This window comes from Gambusia affinis, linkage group LG02 (genome assembly GCF_019740435.1).
Source record: "Gambusia affinis linkage group LG02, SWU_Gaff_1.0, whole genome shotgun sequence".
In the NCBI taxonomy this organism is placed as follows: domain Eukaryota; kingdom Metazoa; phylum Chordata; class Actinopteri; order Cyprinodontiformes; family Poeciliidae; genus Gambusia; species Gambusia affinis.
Window position 1 is genome coordinate 1,939,474 of NC_057869.1, and position 21,881 is coordinate 1,961,354.

The window sequence follows — 21,881 nt, forward strand, 5'->3', positions numbered from 1 at the left end:
GGGGCTGTTGGGTCCAGACTGACGGCTGCTGACGGATCAGCTTGAAACGATGCCGGTTCGCTCTCTGCCTCCAGGTGTTCAGGCACAGAATGTATGCTGGAGCCTAAATTCATCTTTCTGTTTTCTATTTAAAACATGTTTAGTTGTGAATAACTAAATGAATCAAAGACTAATTCCTGAATTATCAATGGTAAATTTAGAAAAAACCCAAACTAAGCACAGGAGGCAGCAACAACGGCCCTATTGGTGACCTCAGCAACCCTACTGGTGACCTCGGCGGGCCCTATATGTGACCTCGGCGACCCTATAGGTGACCTCAGCGACCCTATAGGTGACCTCAGCGACCCTATAGGTGACCTCAGCGACCCTATAGGTGACCTCGGCGACCCTATTGGTGACCTCAACGACCCTATTGGTGACCTCGGCGACCCTATTGGTGACCTCGGCGGCCCTATTGGTGACCTCAGCGACCCTATTGGTGACCTCGGCGGCCCTATAGGTGACCTCGGCGACCCTATTGGTGACCTCAACGACCCTATTGGTGACCTCGGCGACCCTATTGGTGACCTCGGCGGCCCTATTGGTGACCTCAACGACCCTATTGGTGACCTTAGCGGCCCTATTGGTGACCTCGGCGGCCCTATAGGTGACCTCGGCGACCCTATTGGTGACCTCAACGACCCTATTGGTGACCTCGGCGGCCCTATTGGTGACCTCGGCGGCCCTATAGGTGACCTCGGCGACCCTATAGGTGACCTCGGCGGCCCTAGAGAATCTATTGGTGACCTTTGAGGGTTAAGTGACTTTTCCAGTTTTTGGTTGAAAAAGAGAAAAATGGTAAACATGCAAATGGAAATGATTGAACTAATTTAAATTTATCATGCGATAAATTGATTTATTGTTTATTGCGACTTGCCTAGTTACAATGATTGATGCTAAAGTTATTCCAGCACTAAATGAGACTTCGAACAGTATTGAGTCGTCATCAGCTGGTCCAGGTTTCTCTGCTCATGTTGCCGTCCAGCAGGTTTTCAGGCTGTGTGTCACAGACTGACCAAATGTGATACCTGGGATGAATAATGTGCAGAAAGTGTTGGTGGTTGATCAAAAACGAAGCGTTTGGATTCCTGCAGGAGGATGGAGGCTCTGAGTCGGACTGTACAGTAACAACCAGTGTTGGTTTGGCTCCATGCAGCCATCATGGAGTGTGTAGAGTTTTATCACCGCCTGCCCTAGAGGATGGTGTGTGTGTGTGTGTGTGTGTGTGTGTGTGTGATGTGGATCAGCACAAATGGTGAAATGCTGCTGCTACTGTTGATCAGAAGACGCAGTTTAAATGAAAGTCTTCAGTCTGATATTTTATCTCAACTAAATCGTCTTTTGAAGGATAATTTTGTTTTCAGAAACTTCATAATGAATTTTATTTGTTGTTTGTTTTATTTATTTTGGATTTTAAAATTGTCTTCCAGTTCTTGTGTTAAATGTTCCTTAGAATTTAAAGTTTATTGATCTCTGAGGATGTTGGATTATTATTTTGGAATTACATTATATTACATAAATATGGTCTTCAGACAACAATATTATTGTTTATTGCAATAACTGCTGGGACAATTTATTGTCCAGCAAAATATATCGTGACAAGTTTTATTATTGTACCGTTACCGTGATATTTTGTTCTTCTTATTGTCATAAAAGTTTGATTTATTGTCAAATTTTAGGATGTTTATAACCCCCAAAGATTAAAATTTTTGTTGTTCCATTTAGCGACTATAAGTTTGGATGGGATACAGAAAATTAATGAAATTAACTAAATTAGGTCATTTTAGCTAAAATGAGCTAAAATGTTTAGTTGTGGGTTCGACTCCCGGACCTGGTGATATTTACCGCATGTCCTGTCAGCCTACTTTCACATAAGGGACACTAGAGCCCACAAAAAGCCCCTGGAGGGGTAACATATTGATTGATTTAATCATTAATAAATATCACACAATAACATGAGTTTCACGATCAGTGAGTCGTCTTCATCTTCGTCAAACCTTCCTGCAGGACTCCTTGGATTTACTGAGTTCTGTTCCTCCAATGGGAATTCAGCTTCCTGAGCCTCTCCTGCTCCTGAAGGCCAAAAAAATATTTTTCCTCCTCCCCACATTTTCTTCTTCACATTAGCTAAATGCGAAGTCAGACTCCGTCTTCAGAGAAACCAGGTCACCCAGGGAAGCGGCTCATTTGCATGCTCTCTGTCAGCTGATGATCCGACGGAGCGCTCCGCTTCCCGCCTGGTGACGGTTCCTCTGAGCAGCGACGCAGAACGGACAAAACCATAGAAATCACCAGGGAGCCTCGTTACAACCCGTATTAATCTAATATTCATCAAACTGTTGTGTTCACTTAATTACCCACAGATGCATGCAGCGATGCTGGACAGTTAGAGATGAATGATGAATGCAGAATCACTATTTTATGAAGGTCTGACTCATCGTTTGCGTAACCTCCTGATGTCATTCTGGACGATGAACAGACAGACTTTTATAAACTCCCAAACTAACGTTTCATTTCTAATCAGTCAGAATAAAACCTTTCTAACTCATCTGGTCGAGACGTGTTCACTGCAAAAACACATTTTTAGTCTGGCAAAAATATCAATTAAGACAAAACTAACTTAAATGTTAATCTTATTTCAAATGAAAAACTACTAGTTCCATTAAAAACATGGAGAAAACATCTTGCAATAAGTGAAATATTCTGCTAATGGAACAATTATTTTTTCATCCATATTAAGGAATTATTGGCTTAAAACAAGCAGAAAACTTGTTTTTGAGTTAGTTTTGTGTTATTTCATGTGGCATTAAGATAATTGCATTAGAAACTAGACCAACATTAGCTGGTAAGATTTAATGTTTCTGGAGTGAAATTATTAAAACCAAAATAAACCAAAGTTTTTTCTTCGTCTCCTTCCTGTTCCTGAAGAGCCAGACTCTCTGTGTGCTTTCCCAGCTCTTTGTGTGTGTGAGTGTGTGTGTGTGTGGGTGTGTGTGTGTGTGTGTGTGTGTGTGAACAGATCTTCACTGCATGCGCCGCTCCACCTCTGCTCCCACTGCAGCTCAGGTTGGTGAAGAGCGCGGCAGATGGGGTTTGCACCGTTTTGAAGCCCCCTCATCGTCTCCATGGAGACCATAAAAGGCGTCGGCTCGTCGTTTGGAAACAGGCTAATGAACCGGATGAGACGAGCCGGCGCCGAGTCCAATCACTCGGTTCGGTCGGAAACAAAGAGGAGGAAAGAAGAATCCGGTTTGGATCTTTGGTTGAGTGGAAACGTTTTGATCCAACCGATGAATTATTAACTCAGCTGGGTAGAAAATACTCACATTCACTTAAATACATGTTTTGAAAAAAATACTTTCAGGAGTGTTTTTACCACACTGTATTTTTCACCTTTACTTCAGTAACTTTATTATGAAGTATTTCCATTCCTGAGTAAAATTTGTGTATTTTCTGCTCATGGAATGAAAATCAAACATGTTTTAACCAGAAATCCACCAGACAGAGAGACACCTGCAGCTTTTGTTGAAGGTTTACACTGAGAGAATCTGATTTGGAAACATTTTCTTTTGCATAATTTTGTTAATCATATGATTTATTGTCATTTTCATCCTAAAAATACCAAGATTTCCACATAACTTTACACTTTGGTCCCCCTGATGATGTAATTTTTAAATTTGATCAGTTACGACCAAATCCTTTTCTACTCTTACTCGACCATGTTTTCAGGTTCTCTGTCCACCTCGTTGAATCCTGAACTGGGTGGATGAAACTTCACACCTTTGAGCCAAACTGACCTGCAGCTGCAGGGTCAAAGGGCGACACATCACTTTGTTTGGTTCATATTTTTATCAATTTTTTCTAAACCAAATTATTGTCATTTTTAAAAGTTTCCCACTAAAGTTACAGTAGATTCTTGCTGCCTTTTGTAAAGTTTGAGCTTCTTGAATGTGTGAATCTACACTGAGATGTTTGTTGTGATTTGTACATTTTATTTAATTAGTTTTAATTTTGACAGAAATTAGAATAAAGTTTTAATTTTAAAAAATAAAACTTGGTATTAATGTAACACTACTCACCTTAAAATGAAGCTTTTTATTTCTTTTTTGCAGCAGTTGATGTGTTTTTCCCTCGTTTGGTGACGATATAATGACTGTATGAAACAGACGTGATACAGGCTGGAAACCGACTGAAACAAGCCAGACTCATGATTTAAAATAGTTCTCCTGTTCTGCACAAGCTTCAGGTTTCACATATCAACGGTCAGGATGACTATAAAGGTGGAAGAGTATCAGCAGTTACGGTTGGTTTAAACTCAAAGATTAGGTTTTGTTCCAGATTTAAACGGGCTCTGATTGGACGGCAGGAGGTTGCGGTTCAGGAAGTGGCGTTTGGATTTGGGTGAAGTGAGTTTCAAGCGGGAACAGAGACGCTGATCCGGCCTGGGTCGGGCTCATTTCCTCTGACAGGTCGGCTCACTGCCTTGGGGCTCAGACTGCGCTCTGTCCATTTTCATTTCACATGTGGAGCCGCGGCTCTCCTCCCGGTCAGACATGATCAGCTCACGCTCAGCTGCCGAGGCTGGAGCCCAACTGGCTTCAAGACAGAAGCTCTTAAATACCAGAAGACACCAGCGAGAACTTTCCTGACAGTCCGTCTAAACGATGTCGAAACTTTAAAACGGTCCTGATGGAGCAGTGCAGCCTGGAATATCATCGGAGAAGGATTCAGGAGTTTAACCTCCAAGTCTCAAAGACCTAAAGTTTCATATCTGTGTGTTTCTTCTTATTTAGTTTAGATATTAATGATTCATCTTTGGTTATTAGATGTTTGCTCAGCTCTGTTTGTCTTCCTGTTTCCATCTGAATGGGGAGTCAAAGCACTGATTGACGAGGTTAATCTTTGTTTAAATGTTAGAGGTCGTCAATGTGAGACGTGTGTGTGTGTGTGTGTGTGTGTTCAAGCTGAGCAAACATCCAGCCTGTGTGTCAGATTTCACCTCCTCCTGTGTTGGTCTAACCGCTGTGTGATGTAGAGCGCCGGATTAGCCCACATCCTGCCTCACTCAGAAAAGCTCTGGACAAAATATTCACTGGGAATTTAAGATTTTAATCTGAAATCTGATGCAGGACGTCGATGAAACGAAGGAGGAAGAATGAGACCGGAAAAAACCAGGACAGAGTTTATGTGGATGCAGGATGTGATGTCAGAGTAACGAGGCGTGTCGGAGGAAGTGATGTCAGAGTAACGAGGCGTGTCGGAGGAAGTGATGTCAGAGTAACGAGGCGTGTCAGAGGAAGTGATGTCAGAGTAACGAGGCGTGTTGAGTTTTTTTTTTTTCTTCCCCCCCCACCAGGGGGTCTTTTGTGGCTCTAGTGTCCCTTATGTGAAAGTAGGCTGACAGGAAGGGGGAAGGAGAGGAGGGAAGACATGCGGCAAACGTCGACCGGGTCCGGGAATTGAACCCGCGACGGCCGCCTCGAGGACTAAAGGTCTCCAAATGTGGATCGCACTGTCCCCTACGCCACCACAGCACGCCAACCTCTGGTGTTGAGTTGGTGTAAACGCCTCCGTTTCCTCCTGACTGCCTGAAACTGCTGGCGCAGGTGCAGAAACCTCCTCCATTACTGAGGCAGCCATGTTTAAACGTTCATGGAGACGACGGGTCGAGTGAATTCTTGACCCAGATTCTGGATTCTGTGGGTGATGAAGAAATGAAAGGAGAAACAAAACGTAGGCGTGTTTGTTTCTGCGTTCGTTAGAATCTGACAGATGAACCTGAAGAGATTGATGGAGGAGCGACTGCAGCAACACATTTGGGTCCGAAGCGTCTGAGGGGAGCAGCGACGACCCGGTTATCGAGTCCAAACGGCTCGGCGTCGTTTGTTTCCTGAGACATTCTGAGAGACCCCGATCTTTATCATAAAGATAAAAAAACATTTTCCTTTCTCTCATCCGTCCTCACAGGAACCTGCGGGTGATTGTGAGGATCGGCTCCAATTAATGCGGATATTTTAAAATCTTCATTGTTTTAACCTGGGAGGAAACACAAAGCTGCTCCTGCTCCTTCAGCGCCGAACGCAGAGCTGGAAGTTTGAACCTCCTCCCTCTGCTGCCTCTAACCAAAGCCACAATCTCTCCCCAAGTCCCCGAACTCATCCCACAATCCGTCTTATCTCTGTTCCTCCCAGTTTTTTATTTTTTCTTCTTCAGCTGTTTGAGCTGCTTTGAGTATTCGGAGTAAAAACCAGATTCACATTGAGCCGAGCTTCACTCTGGGAATCCTGCAGGAAACAAGAGCAGCAGAAAACACCAGGAGACCAGTCACTGGTTCTAGACAGAACTTACTGGTTTCAAACCAGTAAGTTTGTTTCCTCGTGTTTACAGTTTTAAAAATAGAGAGATGAATCCCATCCATCCGATAAACATAAATTGTTTTCATTTGTCACTTTCAGGTTTTGACCCTTTAATCTCCAGATTACTGCTGGTTGTTGTTTGATTTATTAAACTAAAGTAATTTGTCTAATATTTATCCAACTTTTATAAAGTTGGATGAATACAAAGTTTCAGTTTTATGATGTAACCTTATGAGTTAATAAGGAGAACCTGTAATGAGCCAAAAAGCAGAAATAATGATGTTTTTAATGAAGCCTTTATAATTAGATTGATCAGCTAATGTCTGCTTGTCGATGATCCTGCAGCTCTTCAGCTGCTGGCAGATCAAACTCCAACAGGGGAAGCCTTCAGTGTTCTCTGAATCGTTGACTTTAATGATCAGAGTACATTCAGCTGCAGATATTACAAACAAGCAGAGCAGAAAATTAACACCAGGGCGGCTGGAGGGTCCCAGTCTGTGACTGGGAACGCTGCCTCCGCCTCCACCGCCTCCGGTCTGACAGCATGTCAGCTTCTGGAACCGGTTCAAAGCCGCCCTGCCCATTTAAAGGGGCGGTTTTATGAGCGTGCCATCGTGTTAAAATGTTTTTTCCTCATCAGAAACAAACCTTAAATGTTGCTTTGATTATTTTATGCATGTTTGCATAAAATAATCTCCATGGCAACCCGTTGAGCTGTGCAAAATGCCTGGGTGGACCTAGCCCCGCCTTCGAGGCGTAGCTCCTCCCACTCTCAGCTCCTTCAGACTAGTCAGCAGCAATTAGCAAACACCTGGTGGAGCTGCTGAGCTCATCATAGGAGCTGCTTCTCTGGTAAAAACGTTGTTAAAGGGTTAATAGAGCGGCCATGTTGGGACGACAGAGCAGGAGCTTCTTAAAGAGACAGAGGCCCAATTTCAAGGTGTTAAATCAGGAAGTCCAATTAGTTTTAAGTCATATTTGATAAATAACTGATTGATTCTATGTTGCATGACTTTGTGTTTATGATGTAAACACTATGAAATGCCCGAAACGTGTTATACAAACAAAATTTGATTGATTGATTGATTGATTGATTGATTGATTGATTGATTGATTAACATTTTCTTAACAACATAATTACGTGATTGTGTTATAAAATGAAGATATGTTCCTGAAAAACTGATTGATTCTCACTTTGATTCAGGTCTGAACTTTGACTAGGCCATTCTATCAGATGCATCTGCTTTGACCTAAACCCTCCGTTGGCTGTATTTTAGGGTGGTTGTCCTGCTGGAAGGTGACCTTTCACCCCGGTAACGAATCTTTAGCAGTTTTTCAGAATTTGTTTTCATAGTTTTCTTGTATTTCGCTCCGTTCAGCATTATGTTGTAAATAAACTCTAACTTGCACACGGGAGGAAAAACTTTGCTGCCATTTTGTTCCCTGATGTTTTGGAAGTAAAGTTAAAACTGAACTTCATGGATGGAAGTCGGTGGTTTGATGCTGCGGCTCTGTTTACATAAACTCCAGATGATCCCTGAAATCCTTCCAGTTGTCTTTATTTTTTTAGAAAACCAAAACTCCAGCAGTGTGATCGTGATTTCTCCTCGTTTGAGTTCTATGATTTGTTTCGTTTCGCTTTGAAAATTCAAACATCAAAGCGTTGACTTTCAGACTGTCGCTCTGAAACTCGCTAATTGGTTTCAGTTTGATGACGTCTCTTCGGTTTCTAATCTCTGCCGTGTTTCTCTCGTCTGTTTCTGCCTGGTTAGTGTTTCAACGTCTGATTTTATTTGTTTACATCAAAGACTAAAGTGAAATTAGGAATTAGGGAAAAACTGAACAAATGTGGCTTGTTTGGAGAGAAATGTAACAGAATCACTTTAAATTGCAAAGCTGCACCTGAATGAAACTGGAACTCCAGGATGTCCTGCAACAGGAGCTCTGGTTTGGCTAACGAGGAAAAAATAATATTTTAGATGAAAATTGGCAAGTTTGGATGCCTGATTATTAGAAAATATTAGCCTGATATTTCAGCCTCAGTTGTTATTTTTAAATACATAAAATTTAATATCTATTTTAATATCATTACACGTTTGGAATAAACACAAAAAAACTCCCACCAATATAAAGAACTTACACCTAAATACTTAAATCAACAAAGTCACTGAGCTGCAAAGACAAAACTAATCTCCGTAAAAATGATGAAACTATTAAACTACTAAAAAGATAAAATTGTGAAAAATATTCAAGAATAAAACCAACAAACTGATGTAAGTTGGTTGAGTTTATTAATGAGAGAAATCTACAGTTATCTGTTCAGTTTTTACTCGGGTTTCCCTCAGAGTTTTATCAGCCTGGCGGGTCTCCAGGCTGACTGGGGCCGTTGCTTGTTTATATATTTTACGATCATTTTCCCCCTTATTAAGACTTTATAGTTGATGTGTGGGAAGTGTTAATAATGTCTTCAAATAACACAATTACTTTGTGATATTTTCGAATTTCCTGTTAACCTTAAACATTTTTTAACTGAAAAACATGGCTGCCCTGGCGCCGCCACCACCAGGCTTAGCAAGTTTTCTCAGTTTTCTCAGGTCATTAAAATGTTAAAATATAAAGTTTCAGCATCATAAAGGTTTTCTGAAAATATGGCCGGCCCTCTTGATACCAAAGAAAAAATGGCTGCTTACTAATTAACTTCAAATGAAGTCATTGATCTGTAACTTTAATCCGTAGTTTGTATCGTTACATCATGTTGGTACCAAAAGCTGCAGCTGCTTCTCTCCGGTTCGGTCTGCTGCCATCTGAATGAGCCGCCCCACACTGGGCCCGGCCCGGCCCGTTCCGTGTGGGGCCCCTCATCGCCTCAGGCCATATGAAGCAGCTTTAATGGCTGCTGCTGTTTCACGCTACGAGCCAATCTGGCGGCGCTCCTGCAGCCATCAGAGAGCTGTTAGTTCACTACAGCAGCAATAAAAGCGTCCCGGACCTCCTGCGGTGCCGGATTGTTCGAGAACCTCCGCATCCCACCGCATTGATGCAGATCAGAGTGTTTGTCTCAGGATACGGATCCGATCTGGAGTTTTCAGGGTTCTGATCGCTGCGGCGCGGAGCGGCCTCCTCCATCTGGACCGGAGAAACCAGAACAAGAATCTGCTTTTATCTGCCCCTCCGTCCGCAGAGCATCTCCTCCCCAGACGTCGCTGCCTGCAGAATGGAAACGACGTCCGACAGAAACAACCAGTTTGGTTTGTTACGGTGCAGCTGATGGCTCAACAAGATGGCTGCCGCTGCGCTCCGGGTCGGAACTGCCTGCGAGTCCATCACTGGGACGGAAAGTTCGGTTCGGTACCGACCCATTCAGAATGTTTACATCTGGAACCAAGAATGCAGCGTTCAACTTTAAAAAGTGACATGGAAACAAAACAGGAAGGACTCCCAGCTACCGCTACGGTTCCTCTTGCAGCGGGACACAGTCAGGTGGACCGAACCAGAACCTCCATGCTTCTGGAGAACAGTCGGCTAAAGTCCAAATCCAGCTGTCTGTAGCGTCCGGTCCGCCCAAACGACCCACATCCTACATAGCTACTCATGCTGCATTCAGGTACAGCCGGGAAACGAGGCTTTTTGCAAAAAGTAAAAATGCAAAACCTAGTTACTGTAATTTCTTTTATTTTTTTTTCTTCATTTTTTGCTTTTACCAGCTCGACTATAAACATTGTAATAAAATCTTTATATTATTAAAAATCTAAAAATGGCTTCAGATTGTTGCAGTTTCCTACATTTTTGGGTCAACGGTTGTTTTCTGTTTCATTGGAGAAATTTTGACCAATCTTTACTTGTGATTGAACAAAATCATTTCAAATAATAAATGGCCCCCTGGCCACATGTTGGGCCCCCTGCTGTGAGCCCTGTTAACTTGGCCTTGTCTGGGTTTAAAATGGTTGGAGTCGTGGCGTTCTTCTTCTTCTTCGTCTTGTTCTGGTGTCGTGTCGTCAACATGGCGGCGCGCTCCAGCAGCAGAATAAAGAAGGAAAGCTGGTGGATGTTTGCTGTGATGATGAGAGGAGCAGCGGCTCCGTCTGCTGCTCCGCTTTCATCCTCTGAGGCCTTCACCGCCTCACGTCCAGCACTTTTCTGCATCTTCTCCTGTTTTCTAGTTTGTTCCAGCTTTTGTCTTTAAACCGTCTGATTTGTGTCCGTTTCCTCCTTTGTGTTCTGCAGGCTGGATTTTCTCCTGAAGTCTTCGCAGAGGCTTTCCGTCACCGCTCATCGGTTTCCTCATGCTGGGATTTCCGTTAGTGAATCTGGTAAGGACTCTGTTTCTCCCTTTAAATTGGCTTTCAGGCTGTTAAGGTGGGCTCTCACCGTGTTCCTATCATGTCATGTTATTTGTTTGCTTCTCTTTTCTGCGTCAGCCGTTGGAGGAGTTGCAGAGGAAATTATTTATATGTGCTGGAGGTATTTTTGTTGGGATTTAGCTCAGCAGCGGCGCTTCATTCAGAGGAGCGAGCTCTAAAAGAAGCACCACAGGCAGATCGATACTGCAGAGCTTCTCTTTTATGCTCTGAGGGACCATATTTGTTAAATGGAAGAAACTCGCTTCTCACAAATCAGGCCTTCCAGGTCGGGTTGAGATGCAGGAGCTCATTTCTGTGGTTATTGATTTGTTTCCTGATAAACATTTAACAGGATTTGCTTTAGAAAGGTTATGATTACAATCTGGTTTTATCCTGATCACAATATCTCTGTGCATAGGATCAATACTTTAATCATTATTAGTCTGATTTTAATCATATTTATGATATTTATATAAATAGTCAAATACTCTCAGTGGTGACAAACTTAGTTGTGCTAATGCTAAAGCGCTAAACCAATATGGTATTTAGAGGCTAATGCTAAAGTGCGAATAGAAGCTAATGCTAAAGTGCTAATGCTAAAACAATGGAAGACTGCTGAGTTACACAATGCTATATTTAGCTTCCCACCACAGAGTCGACCAATCACATCTTGTTCTTGACTCGATGTATTTTAAAATGCTAAACTGAGAAAGTAGCCGCGCTGTTAGCAGGACGTCCATAACTGCATCCAGATCTAATTAGTTTTTGGGTTTTTTTACCTAAGAAGGACTCAATAAAAAAACATTTAAAATATTTTGTTTGTTTGTTTATTCCCTGTAGAAACTGTTCCACAAACATTACAAAAAACGACAGAATGAAATTCCTGAAGCCACAAAGACAAAATGAAACGTCTGAAATATTAAAACCTTTTACAAACATTACAGAAGAACATTATGAAATACCTTAAAATACAAAAATTCACCAATTTCAAAGATTAAAAACAAACCAGAACAATCTTTACTTTCGGTGTAAATGTACCCATTTATAAATTCAATATTATTTCATTATTTATTGCTGATTTTTAAGGTTATTTTTAAAATGTTCCTGATTATCTGGACTTATGATCCGTTTCCTCCTGAACTGTGAAGTTTTTCTTTTCGGTGCCTTTTTATCAGCTCAGTAAACCAGTTTGTTTTCTGCTGTTGGTTCATTAAACATGTAGAACCTGTGCGGTCCGGTTCCAGAGGAGTTTCTGGGTTTTGGTGCTGAAGCTGCTCTGACTGGAGCTGGAGACCCAAAGTGCTGATGGGGGATTTTAGCCCAGTTGTCACCACGTCCCTCATCCTCCCCTCAGACTTTCGCACCTCGTTTCAATTAGCCACCCCTCCCCCGTCCCCAGCGCCGCAGTCTGCTGCAGCAGTCTGCTGCAGCATCCTGATGAAGGTCCGCCCTCCGAGTGACGGGTCGGACCAACCCGTTGGCTTCATGAGACAGAACCGGCTCATGAGTGCCGAGCTAACAAAGCGGCGCTAATGAAAACTCCCTGCTGGATGAAACCGAGGTCTGTCTGACCTGCGGTGGTTCTGCTCCAGTAAGCGGCGCCGCCAGCAGATAATAATAATAATAAAACAGCAGAATATTGCAGAGATCAGGCAGGTTTTCACTCCTCCGAAAACAAAAGAGCTGCCTCAATTAATCAATTAATCGCATGATAAATTAAAAGGAGCTCAGTCATTTCCATTTGCATTATTTATGGTTTTCTCTCTTTCTTCTAAAATCCAGATAATAAAATCTTCCCTGCTGGATAAAGCCTGTTTTGAAGAACAGTTTTGTTTACAGAGACTCATAATTCATTTAATTTTCTGTTTTGTTTATTTATTGTGAATATTTAAAATTGCACCAATCTTTTAAAAGCCTAAGTTGGTTTTGGCCAATAATGATTTAGTTTTTTCTGAAATGTTGCTAAATGGAGGAAGAAAGTTGCTGAGTTGGAAACAGTTGAGCAACTATTGTTAAGTGTAAACATGAGCTGGTCCGTCAGTCGAAGCTGTGAAATCCAAGCTGCAGACGACAGCGGCTGATTCTCAAACCTCTGCTGAGCTGAAGAAGATCAGCTTCATGTTTTCTCAACCAGGGCAGTTTTCTTTACAGACACTTCATAATTCATTTAATTTGTTGTTTTATTTATTCATCCATTGAATATTTAAAACGTCTCTCAGTTCCAGAGTTCAATGTTTGTTAGAATTTAAAGTTTCACATCTGTTAGAATGATTTATATCATCATTACTGTTATAATACTTTAAAATGTTCTCAAAACAACAACCAGCCTTACTGAGCTTTTCCTCCCATCTACCCCACTCCCATTCAGAGCACTCTGACCTCTGACCTCTGACCTCTCATTGGGCGGTTCAGACAAACTGGAGGCTGAGCTGCTGGGGAAACCTGACTAAAACCTGACTCTCACTAACCGCTGTAACGAGGTAATCCCCGTTTCAGAAACACTTTGTTTTCTGGGACCGGGTCAGAACATTTCCTGAATCAGAACCCAGATGTTCAGCAGGGTGTTAAATATCTGTTCAGGGAAACGCAGCAGGAAGGGAAACGGCGCAAAAAACGCTGCAAAGTCAGCAAAACCAAACCTCCAGGTCAGATTATCAGAACCAAACCTCCAGGTCAGATTATCAGAACCAAACCTCCAGGTCAGATTATCATCTGAAACCAAAATCCTGCTCCCATCATGCTCTGGGGAAGGAAGATGAACCACATGCTGCAGCATGAAACATTAACGTTACATTAGTTACAAATCTAATCCCAGATATTCCTTCATAAATCATCACTGTAGACTCCTGAGGCGCTCATAAATACGAGATTATAAACCAATCCCCAGTTTGTTGTTATTATTTTTTAAAAAGAGCATGCTGTAAATCCTGTAAATAAAGGGGACATTTTACCCACCGTTGTGGTTTCTCCCTTTGCAAAGATCTTAAATCAAACCGTCAGAGTGCGACGTGGTTTTTGGAGCCAGATGTTGTCGTTCAGCTTGTGGTCAGAAGGACTGGATGTTTATTTTTCATCCATTCAACAGAAAGATGTTTTTCAACTATTTAATGTTAATATTTATAGTAAACAGACAATAAAAACAGTTTTAGAGAAACACAGAGTGTTACACACGACGCCTCGATGATGCAATAATTCATACATATTAACGAGCAACGAGTTCATATCTTGTTCAGCATTTGGAAATCATTCAGACACATTTCTGTCTTTTAACAACCCTGGTTTTATGTCGTACTCTACATTTTCTGAGTTGTCATTCGATACAAACTTGATCATTATAATGGCGTTTAAACTGTATGATTGTGCTGCGTTTGTGGAGAACTGAGACCTTTACTGACCAGTTCTGGTATCCAGTTAGTACTGGTTCCTGTGGTTTGTCCAGCAGCAGAAACACATCAAACCTGTGTGTTTTACTGGAGTTTCCTCCCTCAGACTGGGAGGGGAAACGTCCCACTGGCCCACCAGGAAATGACCCAGTACTCCCAATTAAAACAAACTGAGCCGGTGCTTAGACTTTGTTTTTATCCAGCATTAAATAAAAAATCATTGACCCTCCAGGTAGTTTGGAATCTGATGAGTTTCATGGATTTAATGAAGAGGAAAAAGAAAAGAAGTTCATAATTTCACCTGTTGATGATTAGCTGGATTGTGGGCTGGTTGTCTTTGCTTCACTTTGGGTTTATAAACATGTTTCTTTGTGGTTTAGCAGGATTTTGATAAAAACTAAAAATATCAGGATGAATATTTCAGACAAACATAAAGCTGCCATCGTTATGCATAAATATAGTTTCCTGTAAAAACAGCCGACCGTCAATCAGTGGCAGATTGTTTGGACTGCAGCAGTTTTCACACGAGTCGATCGGTCAGTCCACAGTAAACACATCAGTGTCTGGTTATTGATCATCTGTCAATAACCAGACATAAACAAACTGTTTGGTTGTGAGACAGAGTTTTGTTCTGGAGTCCAGAGGGGAAACATGGACCCGTTTCTGCTTTAACGGCCTGGAAACACCAACATCATCCTGGCTCAAGGTCACCTTGAAGCCTGTGGAAATGTGAAACCTGAGTCGATCTTGAATTGATCCTGACTGCTGCGCGTTGACGAGGGAGATGAAATCCTTTCCGGTTGGTTTTCTGTAATGAAACCACTGATGATTCTTTACGGCGTTTACATTAAGAACTTGTGTAAAGTCTCTCCAGACCTGATGGAAACGAGTCTGAAACAGATGAAAGGGGTTTTGCTGCTGCAGAGTTCTGGTCAGCCGCCATGATGTCTGATTGTTTCGCTGTGGTTACACTGTAAAACTGAGTTAAAATCACTTCTAACTCAGAAGATTTTAATAATCCAGACGCCCTCCCTGCAGCGCCCCGGTTTCATTCAGACCAATAATCAGTGGACAGTAAACAGTTTGGGGTAAAGGTGATTGCTTTCTTAATGTCAGGACATAATATCCAAACTTTACTAACATCTCCAGATTAACTCTCGTCCTCCGTCTCCATGGAGACAATGAAAGCAGAAAGTCGGTACTTTTTTAATTGAATATTTCCGCTCATGTCGGCAGATTTTATTAATGTATTGGAATGTAATCTCTGTAAGACAGCAGATTCAGCTCAGACAGGATTGAATGTTTGCAAAAAAAAAAAAAAAAGCACCCAACAGAAAACATGACCTGCAGAGGAGGAGCAAAAAAAATGCTGCAAATATTCAACCAGTTAGAAACGTCCAGCATCCTCCCACTGCAGACCAGTCAGGAGATGAGGCCCAACTGGTCAGGAGATGAGGCCCAACTGGTCAGGAGATGAAGCCCAACTGGTCAGGAGATGAAGCCCAACTGGTCAGGAGATGAAGCCCAACTGGTCAGGAGATGAAGCCCAACTGGTCAGGTTTTGGGTTATGAAGGTTTTCCCAGTGCAGAGTGTCGGTACACACGTCTGAGGTCCATCAGCTCCGTTGACTTGAAACATTTCTACATGTTATAAATCCACTGAATTACAAATTTATCTGATATCTTTGCTCCAGTGCAGCATGCTGACAAACACCAACAGCTTCTGAAGTAAAAATAAGAAAACTCCACTGGAACAGCAAATGGAAAATAATGAATAAACTCAAAGAATAAGCAACATGTAGTAATAAACTGTCTGATGGTTCAGAAAACACAGTTAGAAATTATAAATGTGGGATGAAATAAAGAATAAAGCATGAAGTCGCTCAGAGCACAAAGATAGAAATACACTGAACAGATCTGCCCACTGTCACCAATACCCCGTCTAGATTTTTGATATTGAGACTGATGTGGATATTGATATCTGATTGGTGGATATTGATATCTGATTGGTGGATATTGATATCTGATTGGTGGAGGCTGGAGAGGAAGTGATGATGTGCGGTTCCTCCGGTGCAGACGGCCACTGGGCGCCTGGTTGTGGATCTGAACTCAAAAAATTCTAAGCTGAATCTCCGTTTCACCAGCAGCACATTGAGATGGACCTTCAGCGGCTTCTCCATCTTCCCTCGCTCTCCTCTCCTTCACAGACGGTAAATGATGAGGCGCTCCAGAAGAGCCATCTACTACATTTGTTATGACTGGCGGAGAAATGAGGGGCGAAGATTGAAGGAGGGAAAAAGTGACGGACGGAGATTGAAGGAGACAACATGTGATTGGTACAGTGAGAAGCTCTCATTAATGGATGTCTGCTGCTGCTTTTCGACGCTCCCACCTCACAAACAACAACACGCGCCTCCTTCCTCCGCTGTCAGGGAGATGAATCTCCTGCTGGCGACTGGAAAGAAATGGAGCTCTGCTGGGGAAATTAAGTCACAGCTATACTTAATCATTTACCTCCACTCCTTGTTCTTGCCGTCTTCCTTCTCTCTGCTCTTTCCGCCTCTCTGTTGTCCTCTGCCAGCTGACAGCTGAGGTGAGGAATCGCTTCGGTCTCTAAACAAAATCCCGGAGCTCCCAGAAACTGACGCCTCTCAGCACTTTGTGTCCCACATGAATTCCTGCTGGATTCCTGCGCATCAGCAGAGAGGAGCAGGACGGATTTCACCGCCTGCTGTTGCATAAGTGCTGCTGGAATGAGGAGAGATGGTTCATAACAATGAATGTTTGTGATTTTATGAGGCAGTCCGGACAGAAATACGGCACAACGTGGCTAATTCAGCTAGCTTACAGTTAGCTTACCCTCTGGGTGGTTAGCTGAAAGCAAAACCCAGCAGTCCGTCCATCCACCTGTCCCAAATGAATCCATCCATCCATCCATCTGTCCCAGTTCAATCATTCTCCTGTCCCAGTTGAACTGGTCCAGGACAGACGGACCAGTTAAAGCACCAGTTTGTTCTGCTTTTGTTCTTCCAGCTTCAGTAAAAACTGCTGCCATCTGAAACCTCAGAGACACATTTGGGCCCAGAACAGAGAATTCTCCCTCTCTGTCCGTAACGGTCAACGTTCAGCCGAAACCTTCGTTTCCATGGAGATTAAAAGCAATATCAAGAGATCAGAGACGCAGATAATCCTCTTGATTGTTGATAAATGTGAACCTGAATGGATGCAGCATTTTATGCAGCTGTGGCTTATGGGTAAAATATTCAGAACCACTGAGGCCCACGTCTCAATATTTAACCAGTCAGTCCCAGTAACTAACCAGTAGAACCAGTGATCTCTGCAGATCCTCACTGGGAAACCAAACTCCTGCATAATTAACACATAAACGTGTCTCACATAAATAATTCTGCACTATGGAGAAAAAATTTATTTTTTACATCTTAACCAGAAAAGCTGTTTGAATGTTGAAACATTTTATAATTAATTAGTTTTTTCCAATCACAAAAAACATATTTTTACTATTTTTTTATTATTTAAATTAAAATTAAAAAGCATTTAGAAAAGTGACAGAAATGAGAGCTGAAGTCAGTGTGAACTAAAATCTATTTAATTCTCTTCCTGGTGCATTAAAGGAGAGTTTTTACCTCAGATTAAGATTAATTTAAAATAAACGAGAGCATAAGGGAGAAAGCCAGTTATTTTTCCGGCATATTGAACGGATTATTGATGAAATGTTTGGGCGTGTGAACGCCGGCTCATTGATCGGCTCATTGATCGGCTCATTGATCGGCTCGGCGGCATCATGGCCGCCTGACAGCTCAGGACGCCGCTGAGGAAACTGAGGTTTAAGTTTAAACATGAGAGTCGTTCACGTTTCTCACAAATAAAACAAATTAAAAACAATAATCCAGCTTCAGCGACAAACTCTGATATTTGCTGCTTTATGTCTGTAAAACCCCGAGGATCCAGAAACATAAAGATTTAACTGGAGTTACGTCTTCATTACTTTCCTTTTGTTAGTAAATAATTGCTAAAAAATGATTAAGATAAATAAAAGTAACTGGGAATGAAACTGAAATTAGACAAAAGTGTAATTAAAACAAGATTAAAATTTTAAAATGTAATTAAACACAATTAAACATTTAATTCAAAGGAAATAAAATGAAAGTTAAATGGAGTTTAGATGAGAATGTAAAAATAAATTGACAGTAAACAAAGCAATAAAATAAAAACAAATAAATATAAAATAACATCAAATTAGTTTTAAATGTTCTTACAAATTATTTCCTAAAAAAACTATTTAAGATCATTTTCTAAAAAGATTAAAGTTTATTTCTGTTAGAATCAGTTTGATTATTTAAAGCAGTAAATAAATATAAATGGATTTTATTTTAGAGGTTTCCACAATCATTTATCAGGAAACGTAACTTGATAAATGATTGTGATCCACATTCACAGCATTTCATCCAGGTTGAGGTGTGGACTTTAACTAGGCCACTGACACACCTTTTCTGAACAGTCCATCAGACTCCCTCATGCTGAACAAACAGGAACTTCGTTTATTTTAAGAGCTTTCCTCCCGTCTGCAGGTCGGTTTCCTTCTGTCGTCTTGATTGGCTTTTAATCAGAACCGACGCTTCCTGTTAAAGAGACGTCGCTCCACCAGCAGGATCCACATCCTGACTGACAGGTTGGCGTTTCTCCCGCCGCGCCGAGGCTTCGCTCCAACCCAAACTCATTCCCTCTTCGGACTCGGGCCAAAGTCGTCTGCTTAACCTTGATTTTTAAAATGCCTGGAGGCAGCAGATTGTAACTGAAAATAAACTACATACATGCAGAACTCGTGAAAACATTCAGCATCAAGAAAGAGAAACAAAACCAGCGGATTAAAAATGATAAGAAAACCTCCTGATAGCTGCAGCTGCTGAGTGGACCGGGCTGAACTTACTTTGATCCACTTTGTTCTGGTTGAACACGGTCGAACCTCAGATACAATCGGATCTTTGTTTCACATCTGCGCTGCCATCTTGTCGTCTCGCTGGACTCGTTTTTGTCTCTCAACCAATCAGGATCCTGACAGCAGCGGTTAAAGTCTTCGATTCTGTCCAGACGGATCATGGTGCTGCAGCCGCTGGGCCGGTACCGTCACGATGGCACCGGGCCACAATCAATGGAGCTCATTGACCGGACGAAGGGAAGCGTGGTTCAGCCCGATGGTGCTGCTCTGCGACCCGATTCAGTCCGAGACATTTTGGTGGAACGGCGACGTTCCCGTCCGACAGAGAAACCAAACATCTGCTCTGGATCCGTCCAAATTCTGAAAAGTTTGGATCCTCTGTGGAAGAGGAAGCTGTGGACAGGAGGACACAGAGCTGATGGTTCTTCAGTTTCCTCCTGCTTTGGCTTAACCACAAAGTTTAGATATTTTATAAAAAACAAGCTTTATTTAACATTGAGGTAAATTTCAGATTGGATGTTTGTTACTCCACCAGTGTTTATGGATCCATTTCATGCCAAAATAATCAGTCAAATCAGATAAACTACTAATAATTATTTTAGTAATCCATTACTCAGGTGCTAAGAAAATAAATGGTGCTCCTGGATTGGCTGCCTTGGAAATGTCAGCCAATCACATGTCAACTAGCATTAGCATCAGTATTTCAGCTGTTAAGCTACATTTACGTTTGATTATTTTAGATCTGCTCTGTTAAAAACATTTTGGAGTCACATTCCACATAAAAATATTCACATACTGAACTGGAATTGGCCGATTTCTGCTGCAGTTTCTGTCACAGCGACAGATTAGCATCAGTTTGATTCTGCGTTGTAAGAAAACAGCCACTAGATGGCAGTAATCCTCACATGTTGCTCTTTTAATCTTCTGAATTCTTCCACACTAATTACACGCATTAGAACTTAAAACTTTTATTTATTTTGTTTAAAGAAAACAACATTTTTACAGGTATTCCTGTGAGTTCATCAGAAACCCTTTGGGTTGTAGCAGAACATTTTGGACGTTTTGTTGAATCCATGGCAGGAAGAAAGCAGGCGATTCTGTCAGAAAACATCATGAGTGTAATTAAATTCTTCAATGAAACGTTTGGACCTGGGCAAACAGGTCCAAGATAAAATAAAAATGTTTTTCAGCTGCGTTTCTCCCATGTTTGGAGCGCAGCCTTCATGTTAGCTTAGCTGCGTTAGCTGACAGGAATAAAGTTCGGAGGAGTTTGAAAGAATGAGTTAAGCTAATTACCCAGAAATGGTCCAATCTGGATCCTCGATCTTCCCAGGGGGAATTTCAAGTTTTGTGCCAGAAAGTTTTAAAAGTCAGCACTCTCCAGTTTAGTCGCCTTATTGATCTGGAACGAAGGCGGCTTCGTCTCCAGGACGTTATGGATCCAGCAGCTAAACACGCAGCGGCTGATAATAGATTCCCGATGCGACCTCTGACCCTCTCTGCTCCTGAAACGGATTCGCTGTGGAAGGAAGTGGAGTGTGTGGGCAGCCGGAGCGCAGCGGCACACAGAAGAGCTGCTGTGTGTGGCTCAGAGCGCTGTGTTGTTGAATTATTTCTGCAGTCCGTGTGTGTGGGCGGCGCGTGTTTACACTGAGAGAGATGAAGAACGGCGATCTGGATTCAGAATAACTCGGCTGATCTTCGTCCTCCCACTTCTGCAGCTGCAGCTCACTTTTCCTTACGTTTCTCACTTCAGAGAGAGCAGGACTTTTAAAAGAGACAGTGACATCAAATGTCTTTTAAGACATACTTGATATATATATATTTATATAGTAATTTAATAAAAACTGAAGTTAACGTAGTAACTTGATTGTACTAAATACAGAATGACCAGGCAGGAAAAAATATTGTTTTTAGCATCCAGACCCAGTGTGTGTGTGTGTGTGTGTAGGTGTGTTGGCCTGTGTGTGTGTTGGCCTGTGTGCGTGTGTGTGTGTGTGTGTGTGTGTGTTGGCCTGTGTGTGTGTTTTTGTGTCCCGGTTTGTGTTTGGACTCTGGCGGTAAATGTTCCCGTCTCAAAGTTAAACTCTTTCAGCTCCAGACGTTACAGGAAACGATCATCAGTGGATTCTGAATGAGTTCAGACGTTTATTTATAGTTCAGAGTCGGTAAGGAAAGAAGCAAACAGCCGCAGGTCCAGGAATCCCCCTGACCCCCCTCAGTGTCTGTGGGACAGTAGATCTGACCTTTGACTCCATAACGAGCAGCGAAGTGTCTGCACTGGACTGTCAGGTCGTCTGGGTTATGTTTCCTGATCCGGCTCCCAGCAGCAGGCGGGGGAGGGGCGAGCCGGGTCAGAGTTCCTCTGAGTAAACAGAGGAAGGTGTTGTTGACCTGCTGACCTCTGCTGGGTGGAAAGGAGGATTCGTTTCCACTCGCCACCTGGACCCGATGTCTGTGTTCTGTAATGGTGCCGCCATCGCTGCCTCACGGTACGTTTATGGTGCAGAACCTCTAGACTAAACCAACATGGCCGCCGGGTTCTGCGGGTTCCTGAGCAGGTTCTGCATGAAACCTGCAGCCGGTCTGACGCTTCCACAGAGAAGGAAATCCTGACTGGAGCGTCACTCAGCTCTGATCTCTGAATGTTGACTCTGAGGAGAAGAGCTGGACGCATCGATCCTAAATATCCATCAGAAGATCCAGAATACCGGTATTGGGTCGATACTTTAGATTTAGATTAGATCAGTTTATTTAAATAGCACATTTCTTCTGGTTATAGCAGCATTCAGCTTCTATGCACCAC

At 42.3% G+C, this 21,881-nt stretch overlaps 1 protein-coding gene across 5 annotated transcripts in view; it reads left to right on the top strand.

The window, feature by feature from the left end:
- The window catches only part of large2 (LARGE xylosyl- and glucuronyltransferase 2), a 97,784-nt gene that overhangs the window by 53,928 nt on the left and 21,975 nt on the right, over positions 1–21,881 (top strand). For 4 of the 5 annotated variants that reach the window (XM_044105133.1, XM_044105126.1, XM_044105116.1 and 1 more), the window contains one exon: positions 10,620–10,705. The gene's annotated coding sequence lies outside the window, so the exon portion shown is untranslated. Of the gene's footprint in view, positions 1–9,040; positions 10,000–10,619; positions 10,706–21,881 lie in introns of those variants that run through there. The other variant, XM_044105150.1, reaches the window with a different exon arrangement.